The 10,835-nt window shown below is 38.9% G+C and overlaps 1 protein-coding gene across 1 annotated transcript in view; it reads left to right on the top strand.

Moving 5' to 3' along the window:
- The first annotated feature begins 538 nt into the window (after positions 1-538).
- LOC102676329 (MOXD1 homolog 2-like) overlaps positions 539-10,835 on the top strand; it is a 148,444-nt gene continuing 138,147 nt past the window's right edge. The window contains exon 1 of the mRNA XM_006616171.2: positions 539-1,356. The gene's annotated coding sequence lies outside the window, so the exon portion shown is untranslated. The remainder of the gene's footprint in view (positions 1,357-10,835) is intronic.

Genomic DNA, 10,835 nt, shown 5'->3' with positions numbered 1-10,835 from the left:
GTGTACATGCGCGGCGGGTTGTATCAGCGCCGAAATATTTCTGAAAGAGCGGCGACTGACGGGAACGAGATCCGGAAAGTCCTTGGAAAAGAGTGGAGCTAAGACGCGGTGTCGGGAAAAAGTGAGAACGCGGGACGGGAAAGAAAGATGCAGTGTGGGAGGAGGGGAAGAAGGAAAGAAGAAGAGAGAGACCGAGTGCAAGAGCGAGAGAATGCGAGAAAGATGAAGAAAGAAGTATTGAGGAAGAGGTACGAGGGTATATACCGAAGAAACGGGTGGTCGTTCGGTCGTACGTGAAGGGTCGGCGTTAGGCAGTTGGAACGTGGAATAGTGAGGAAAAGGATGGATGGAGGGAGAGAGAAAAAGAAATGAAGCGTGGTAGGGTGAGAGTAAGGGCAAAAGGACGACGAGGGGGTATGAGAGTGAAAGAGGTGCGAGGGAGGTAAAGAGAGAGAGAGAGAGAAAGAGAGAGAAAGCTGGACAAGGGGTTGGTGTGCCTAGGGTCGCGCGAGAAGAGTGGCGAGGAGTGGGGAGATTCCCTAGCAGAAACCAGTCGGGTCCCGGCCTCAGGTCGCGACGGGTGTTTAGTTTACAGGCGAGCGCCGTACCGTACGGTCGACTCGCGCGCCGTTTCGTATTATATTTCGTACGTTAGTTATCGGACGGTGGCTCGACAATTTTCGACTCGATTTTCGTACAGTTTAACACGGAGAGCAACGTGTTCGCTATCAACGTGTTATTTTCGAAGAGAGAAGAGTGATATTTTCTTGGTGAACGAAATTTTCGAAGCATGCGAACATATCGTTGGAACTACAGTGAAGTTAATCGCGTGTGACGAAATTGTACAACGTGAGTCATAAGTGTAGCTGATCCCTACCGATAAACTAATATAACCGTGACAGCGTACACAAAACTGTCGTGTCTGGACGTATTTACGAGACCGTTACGCGAATACGCAGATAATAAACAAACAAAAAACGAAGGCTTTCTTGGAACAGTGAAAGAAAAACTTTCCCTGCGGGCAATTTAGTGTAAACTTTAAAACTGAACGTTTGTCGTGCTCTTACCGTTATTGTGCGCAGTTTGTCGTTGATCGCGTTACATTCGCGTTACAGTCGGATAAACGGTGAAATTCGGACCACACTCAAACGGTTTCTCGTTCGTGATTTAGTGAGTGAGAGTGACAGAAGTGTGTAAACAAGGCGAAAAGTGAAAAAGAAGAGAAGAAGCCTTTTTTTATCCTTTTTTTTACCGGTCAAGATACCTTGGTAAAATTCTTCCTGCCACTTGTACTTCTCTCGAGAAGCTCGACTATTAAAACTGGCAGCAACTTCAGAGTACTTCGTTCACCGAGTGGTAAGTTTTATCCATTTCTTTTTCGATTCTTTCTATCTTCCTTTCTTCGCTTCCATCTTTGCTTCGTTTTTTGTGTCAACTGGGCACACTTGTGCCTAACTTTACTCAGTTCCGCGGCCGATAAGATCGGTACACTGTAGAAATAGTTCGAGAGATCTTTGCAGAAAAATCTCTTTGACAACATCGATGTCGATCGGTCGTCCACTTACGTTTCGAATGCAATGCTTTATACTGTTTGCTTCGGAATAGAAAACCCTTTAGAGATAGTCAATCGTATCTTCTCGCGTTCCCTTTTATCTATGCTCTTTGCTTGATCGTCTGAAGCTTTGACCATAGATGCTATCACACATCGAGTGAGCGACATTTACGCGCCAAAAAGAGTCATAAAAGAGGAAAAGATGGCTGCCTTATGTAGATTATCGAGAAAGTCATTTTATCGTGATACATACGTAAAAGATTGGAATCGATCGAGTAACAATTTGTGATCAAATCATGTTTTAAAGTTACGATTACATAGAAAATAAGTTAATATTGTATTTCTTTTTTAGATAATAAATATCATTTTCAAGATATTTATTAGTAAAAAGACAAACATAAAAATTTGATAAAATATAATTATTCTAATATGTTTCGTTCGTTTTTCGTTATTTTTTATTATTATCATCGGTAATAAAAATAACGAAAGTACGAATATTTAATTCGTTTCGTTCGATCGTAGAGCCACGAAATCAAAAAAGATCGATCTCATTCACTCTCGTCAACTTGTCAGTCTGTTTTATCGGCTTACACGTTCAATATTTATGTCCGTCAACATTCTTCTACGTCTCGTCCGTGTATTCCTTTTCGCGAACATACATTGTTTTCGTCTTTTTAAAAGATCAATATTGTATAATTAGAAAATATGTTACAAAATTTCAATTCGATCGCGGTTGATAAATTGAAATGAAAAGTGGAAAAGAGACGGAAGAATAAAACTTATATTAACTCAAGAATATTTTTATTACATTCATAAATATGCATATTATTTTATTTTTCATTTCTTTACTTTAACAAAATAATTGAAAACACATTTATGTTATATGTTAACCTATAATGTTTTGCTATTTTAAAATCATTCGTATTCGAATATTCATGAATTTTCATATATTTAATTTTTCAATTTCGAAAAGATTTCTCGCAATTCTAAGAGTTCGAATGTTCTCTCAAAATTTAACATTCACGAATTCGAACGCTTAACTTGCGTGTATATACAGTTTTCGGTTGCGTACGCAATATAGAACCCAGTTCGACGTTCCGGCAATATTCTCCCGTTTTTTGCAATTCGAATTTCCACAATCAAGCTTTTCTAAGCAACAACTGCGAATGTTTATCTTGATACCGTGGAAAATAGTCCGTTTCGCTTTGTGTGAACCGCGTGACCAGAACGAAATTTCGTAACAGTCGAGAAAACTTTTAAAAACTGTGATTCCGAATTCCGGGAACTCACGATTCATCTCGTGGCCGAATACGTATTTCGAATAACGTGTAGATAAATTTGCAAACTTTTAAATTTTCATTATAGCTCGTAAATTTTTGGAAACTGATGCAATTTTCGCGATAATTCATAGATTTAGAGATAACATATTAATTTTACAATTAATAACACGATTAATTTTACAATCTTATCGATCTTGCTTAAATATACAATATCCTATTTTAATTTACAACTGTAGGACTTTGATTAACCGAATCATGATTATGAATGATCTCGATTAACAAGAGTTCCTTTCGTAAAATAATACAAACAGAGTCGTAAGACACGAACGATCGCGTGACAGAGCATTCGCAAGTGCAAAATTAATAAAATGAAATATGCGAATAAATTTGTTTGACTGTAATTATATTGTTAAAATATCGTCTATCGTGGTATGTATGAAGTTCATTTTATTTTTATAAAATAAATTATATATAAAAAGAATTAAGGTTAATTCTTTCATTTCTATAAAGCGATACTAATCATAAAATTTTTGTTACCAAAATTATGATTAGCACTTGACTTTTATAAAACGAAATGATTTATTTTAATAGTCGGATCGGTCGAAAGTATATTCGCATATTTTTATAGAGATTAGAAAAAAAAAAACAGGAAACACAAAATCCAGTATTTTTACGAGTTTGATTAGTTCTATTATTAAACCGGTTAATCAAGTTCCCTGTTATATTTCATAAACCGCGATACTCGACAATTTTTATAATACAATCTCTACGACGCTCCTATAACTAAAACTTTTACGAAACTTCGTAATGAACCTTCGTCGTGCGAAATTTACACATCTCTCGATATTCGTCGAAGACGAAGACGTAGTACGAATGACCTAATTTCCACGGTTACCGGTCAAACGGTTCTTATAAAACGCCCCAAGTATAATGGCCATATCCAAGCAAGACCGAGAATTTAAGAGCATTGTCGTGTAGCGGATCCGTAGTCGAAAATAAGAAAAGTTTGAATGAAACTCTTTTCACGGGGTCCATTGGTCGGTGAAAAGTCCTTCCACTCGTCGCGATATCACGGATGTCTGTAAATCTCGAGCGAAGATATCATCCTCCTCGACCTCTATTTATACGAAGCTGGTGGTGGATTCGCGATAAAAAAAAATATTACGCGGAAATGATGAGAAATAAAAGGCGCACCGGTTCGTTTTTTATGCTATAATCTTGACGGTTACGTGATGATACACATGTGTGGCAACGTGCATAAAAGGGAGAGATATATCGCTTTTATGAAAGGGAACGAGATTTTCGTTCGCCATCTTGCTCTGAATGAAAAATACAGAGAAACGCGATGTGCGATGTTTTAACGTGTTTGAAAATATTAATTTCAAGTTCGAGAAATTATACACCCCAACGATATATGGAAATGACGTCCAGTGGAGTTTCGTTTTTTGATATCTCTTTTTCTTCGTATCAACGTTCTATTAATTCAGAACGATTCAAAAGAGAGAGATATATTTTTTTTATCATTTTTTTTTTTTTTTTTTTTTTTTTTAATGTTTGTTCACACTGCGTTGCATGGGTAACGCGAGGGTCTCGTCGTTCATATCAAATTTTTTTTTTTATTTCTCCCTCCGCGCAATCTGTTTCCACTCCGTACCTTTATCCAGCTTTTCCGTGACCGGCGGCGTTTCGCATCGAAAATGCTTTGAATGCAAAAGAGAAATCGGTGTTGGCAAAAATTACGGAAAATCAGATGGATATCGTGATTTTAAAGCGTAAAAAGATCTTGCTTGCTTGGCAGGAAGATCGTTCATTTTGGTTTTAATAAATGAAAGGGGGAAATTTTCGTTGCTTTTACGAACGAATTACGAAAAATCTCGATTTATCGGTGGAGGAATCACTCATATATCGATCTATCTATCGTCTATCGATAAATATCGAAACGATCGTTCACTCGAAAATTAATTAATAATTAATACTAGAAATTAACAAAACTATTTCAACGACAACTAATTAACGCATCGACAATTAATTAATTATTGTTTACGCAATAGTGTTCCTCGTTAAATTAATTGCACGATTGGCCAGCGGAATTCGCATGCACGTTAAAATCCATTCTCAACGATATTTTATAGAAGGCTATTAGATGACGAGGCGATGATGACGAACCTTCGCACGTGATATTTTATTTATTCGAGAAACGGTTCAACGATCGGACCCAAAAGCGCAAACTTCCTCAAGAACACAAATGTCCCGTTTTGCAACATCGTTACGTCACCGGTCTAAACCCTGTAAAAGAGATTCGCAGAAGAAAAAGAAGGATCGGCCCCGACACACGGCTTTGTCGTCCCCCCTTCCTCCTCCTCCTCCTCCTCGTTCGTCGTCCTCCTGTTTCGATACGTATATACCCCCCGGTCGCGTGTAGCAACGCGTTAGCAACGACATCAGCAACAGCGGCGGCAGTTGGAAAGTTTGGGATCCCGGGTCCCAGAGAATTTCCATAAGTTGAAAGATGGCTTCTTCGCCAAAGTGAGAAAAGATTGTCGCGCGAAAGCGGCGCGGAGAGAGCGGAGATGGCGCAGCCGGATACCGCCACCAAGGCTATACATTATTCGCTTGTCCTACGCCAAGATCTTTACCGGCTATCTCCTTTAAACCCTTCTTCCTCGAGCTCTTCGTTTGTCCCGGCCAACAACGCTTCCACCCCCTTCCCTATCTTTCCTTTTTCATTTTGCCGAGGGGGCGGCCGTCGTGCGCTTTCGACGCTCGCCGCATCTGCATAGAAATCACGCGAAGAAGAAGGCGATTCTGCGTTGTTGTTGCGTGCCTTTCCACGAATTGGCTAATGCGATTCTCTTCCCCTTCTATCCACGAGTTTTTGCACCCGTGTAATTCGCAAGTTAAGGAAAGGATAATGCTAATGCGTTTAATCCGAAATGTGTACCGTTCGAGATATTGAAAGATACGTATTGAAAAGTAGAGGAGAAAGATTAGGAATTTTTCATTAGTGTAAATTAAACATCTAAAAGAGGTAGTTTTAAGAAATTTCATATGAAATCGCAATCATTCTTCGATCATTCGTAATTCGTTTTCATCATACGTACGTTGTGATTGTCTCTCTTCTAAGCCTTACATCCCAATTTTCATTACCTCGTGCAGTTATCACGCGTATTCAAAGACGAAACTCGATAATGACGTTAAACACGTAGCCGTGTGGGCTTCGAAGAAGTTGAATCGTTAGGTCACTGTTTAAATCGCGGGTAACAGATAAGGCGACGTTAAAGGTCGATATCGGGTGTGCAGGAACGTTCTCTCTCCTCTCTTTCTGTCTCTCTCTCTTTCTCTCGTGCGAACCGCTCACGCGAATTCTCGTTTTGCGAGCGCACGCGATACGATCTCGTATATTTCTCGCGTAGATTTCGCGCCTCGTATCGATCTGACTTTATTTTATACGGCTAATAAATTAAGAGTCCCGGTGTTAATGCACGGAACGAGCGTTGTTACGTTTCTTTTCCTTTGAATTACGAGTTCCCGGCATCGATAACTTTTATTTAGATATTAATCCTGCGACGTCACTATTTTTACTTATTCATTTTTGTTATTTCTATTGAAAAAATTGTTGCGGATATCCAACTTGCAATTCCCTTTTCGAATAATTGAACGGTCGAGTAATGCTTTCGTTCTGCAAAAAAAATGGAAATTTAATAAATATTCCGTGTAAATTTTGTAGGGCTATTTTATAACGAAATTTGTTATTTTTTTTAGCAATTTGCAGAATTTTTATTCAATAATTTCATTTATTTATAAACTACTGCATCCCTTAAGGATTCAAAAAGTTTCGAGGAAAAGAGTTTCGTATATGGAAATTTAGATATCCGCTTTTTTTTTCCTAACTCTTGATCTACACAACTTCCTTTTTAAATATTAAATCTTTTCAAATAATGCTTCCGTCACTCGGCAGAGAGTCAAGTGCATGGAGCCCCAGTTTATTGCGTTTCAATGCGGTAGGTCTCACGAGTGTGTGACAAAATGCAGAACTACGCTCTTACGCCCTCTCTTTCTCGAGGGTGGAATAAATTTAAGGATTAATAAGATTCCGGAATAGCGTGTACCTTGCCTCTTTCGCATTCACCCAGTTTAATTTTAGAACCGACCTTAACCCCTTTAAACAATGATGATATTCTCAATTTAACTATTTTACTTCCAAAATATCGTGGAAATTGTACATATGTGTGTAAATGTTTATGTGTATAATATTAGTAGAGAACACGTTAAATGTCAAAATTATTTCGCACACGAATTTGCAAATTTTCTCTTTAAATAACTACGCGATAAGGGTTATTTCTTTTCTTTTCTTTTTAACTTTATTTCCAACCAAAATATTCCTTGTTCGTGTAACATTTTCGGTTAGCAACCTTTTTCAAAATTACGTAATGTATTTTAATTGTTCAATTGGATATTTCCAAGAAAATCATTTCAAGGAATATATTTGACATGCGAATATATTTGACAGTAAAACTCTAACGAGGGTTTTACTTTCGAAAGTTATTCGTCACCACGTTGAGAGTAAAAATCATTCACTGTCAATCAATCTCTCTCAATGTAGTATCCTCTTGAAAAACACTCTCATCAAAATTTTCTCATCCAACGAATTAATAAAAAACTCCTTATATTTACAATTTCGCAACGCCATAAAAAGGAACAAACGATATAATAAAAGAAACGAATATATAAATAAATTAAAGATTAAAAAGATATTTAGAATCATATACGATAAAAGACAGAGAGAGAGAGAGAGAGGTGTCCTGCCGTGAGCGGAACATATGTTAATTCAATAGCGTGAGTTCTTCCCTTTCTCGAGCTGCACGAACGTCTTCCCTTTCCCTTCGAAGACCAAGCAAATCACGCGTTTTATCCGTGTTTCCGTTCGTAACGTCGGTGGTACGCGTTTACAGCGTGTGCCTCGTATTACCATACTTGGCACCGTCCCGCGCAATGGCGTGTCAGAGCATAATTGAACGTATACCTGGCCGTGCATACCTGAGCGATTACGATCGTACAGGTATGCTCGGTTTTTCTTTTCTGAGCTCTCCATACCGATAGTCGCGAATTTTCACCCGATCAAGGGTGAAAATTGTAGACTCGAAACGCACAACGCGTCGACGCGATTGCGAGATTAACGCGGCTGTTTGATACAATCAAACAGAGACGGAGCTCGGCTAATTTCAGTCGAAATCGTGGCATCGACAGGATTCGCCTCGCTTCCCTAATTATACTAATGCGAGGTAAACTTTGCTCCTCTGCCAGAGTTGAAATACGCGATTCACGTGTATTCTCCAGAGTTTCGTTCCTTCATTTTGGAAAATCGGATCGATTTTGCGATTGTGTGTTGAACTTTTGTAATTGTTCGATGTGAACGAACGTGAATGAATAAATTAGGTAAAAATGTGAGAAAGTAATAAGTTTAAACGTGTAATTTAAACAGAATATTTTTTGAAGTTAAATTGTTGTCCAGCCAGATTAGAGGAACTGTTAGAATAAAATTTACGTTCAATTATATGTTGAATGTAGAATTATTGATTTTTATCGAATGAATAAATATCCAATAATCATATTATAGAAGAATTATTTAAGTATACGTAACCGATTATTATTAAATTATAGATTTAAATTTTTAGGGAAGATTTTTACATTACTATATTAGTTCCTATTTTTGTAGAAATAATAGGATATCTCACGTAAAATTCGAGAAATTATGGAAGAAAATTCTTATTTATTTGATGCGGGAGGGAAAAAAAATAGGATACGAAATACAAGTTGCAAATGAGGTAACATAGGTGCAGAACGTTTATTAAAACTTTCATTCCTACCGATGTGTTCTCCTGCAACTCCGTAACCGTCCAAAATAATTAGAGGATCTCGAGTTTGAGGGTTGCACGTAACTCCAGCCCATTGTTCAATTCGAAATCCTTGTGGAATTTTTTATTAATTAAATATCGTGCCATTTTCACTATTTCTATTCAATATCCTATCGAGATTCGTGCTATTTTCTTTTCTATTTTAATTTTTTTGCATATTCACGATTACACATTCGATCGAAATACTTATCGCTCAACTAAACAGCCTACAGAATCAAATATAATATCCCCTCCTCCATAATTCCAGAAACCATTAACGAGAAACGTATGTACGATCTGCTCACGACTCATTCCTCGCCACGCGAAACATCGAAACGTATCCAAAAGGAGCATCGAAAGAATCTCGTAGGAGCTCATTATACAACGTATAACGGCTTGGAACCAGAAGGAGCCAACGATCTTGGAGCCGTGCGGAGCCACGCACACGCCCACGTGTCCTTATCTGGTCCACCCGTGGCGCGTGTTAATTGCCTTTAAATTCCCGGCCAATGCTCGAATAGGAATCGGCCTGTATACGTAATGACAGCCGGAAAGAATGCTAATGGGGAGAAAAGGAAATTCTCGAAAGCAGGGATCGCGTGATCTGTAATTTGGTCGTGGAAACGCCAAAGACACGTTGAACGATTCGACGTGGTAGGAGGGTGAGGAGGGTGTGTGGTAGGACGCACCAAAGGCGCACTTACAAATTACGAAGGACGGGGAGAGTCGCGAGCGGTCGCGATGGACGGAATACCCGGTGATTTGGGCAGGGGCGACGAGATTAAGCCGCCGTCCCAAAAACCATGATTTCGTCGCGGCAGAGGTATATATTATCCGCGAGAATTAGGAAGGGGTGGCCGAGGGGTCGAAAGACGACGAAAAGGATCGCTTTGAATTGCTAATTTCGCTTCGGGGACCGTCCTGAGTCACTCGGTGATGTTTTTTCGCTTTTCGTGCGTAATTATGGCGGCGGGAACCATCGCTCGTCTGTGTTTTTCGATATCTTTCCTTCCTTCTTTTTTTTTTTTTACTTTTTTGTTATTAACTTTTTGAGGGCAACTTGCGACATAATTATTGTTTCACGATTAAAATTGAGAGTTTGGAATTGCAGTCGATAATTGCATCGGCCGTGAAATTTAATTAGGCTAATTGGTATACTAAAATTGAAATATAATACCAATTATTTGGAATGAAAGAAACATAAATCTGGAGAAATATATATACGACTCAAAGTTTATACATTTCTCTGTATACAAAAGCGAAAAAACCCATTTATTTTTTCCTTCCTTTCTTTTTGTTCTCCATATTCGTATCCCGTTTCTATAAATCAAAAAATGAGCGTGTTTCCGGTTATTTCTTATTAGCACGGGCGGATGATTGCAAATTCTTCTCATCCCTGTCAAGTGGAGACGCGAGAGAGTTGTGTAAATTCGCAACACGATATAATAATCAATCGGTGGGATTGGTGTTTGGTCGATGACAGGGACGGATGAGAGCCGTGCCGGGACCCCCCTTTGACTTGCTAATTCGAAATTGAAATCGCTTGGCTCCGGCTGAAAAAAGAGCGTGTTAGCTTTTGTTCGGAGAAATTTCATCGATGGAAAACGTATTGTCTGCCGCGTTCCGTCACGCTCCGCCGGTGTCCATCGATTCACGCTTTTGTCGCACGCTGAAACCTCACCCAGTATGAACTAAAATGATTAATTGAATATCGGTATATCGCGATGCGAGGGAGCAATCGATCCAGGCGTCGATGTAACACCCTCCATTTTTCGGTCGGACAAGTGGACGAAACAGGGGAGATGGGGAGGAAATAAAAAAAAAAAAGAAAAAAGAAAATAGGAAAAAAAGAAGAGAAAAAGAAGAGAGAAGAAGGGAAAAAAGACGACACGATCGTCGTGTCGAGACCGATCGTGTTTTCATTCACGGATCCCATTCGTGGCCGCGGCTCTTGAATAAAGGATCGATTCTCGCGAAATAGACCGTGGTGACGTATCATGAGATTAAAGAAGTCGTCGCGAACGATTTCGAGATCGACGATCCGATCTTTTCTCTCTTTCTCTCTCTCTCTCTCTCTAAATTCCATTCATTTCTTGGTATCGGATGCCG

This window comes from Apis dorsata, unplaced genomic scaffold (assembly GCF_000469605.1).
Source record: "Apis dorsata unplaced genomic scaffold, Apis dorsata 1.3 scaffold_254, whole genome shotgun sequence".
Taxonomy (NCBI): domain Eukaryota; kingdom Metazoa; phylum Arthropoda; class Insecta; order Hymenoptera; family Apidae; genus Apis; species Apis dorsata.
Note: the sequence above shows the minus strand (reverse complement) of the source record. Positions and strands in the feature narration are given on the sequence as shown.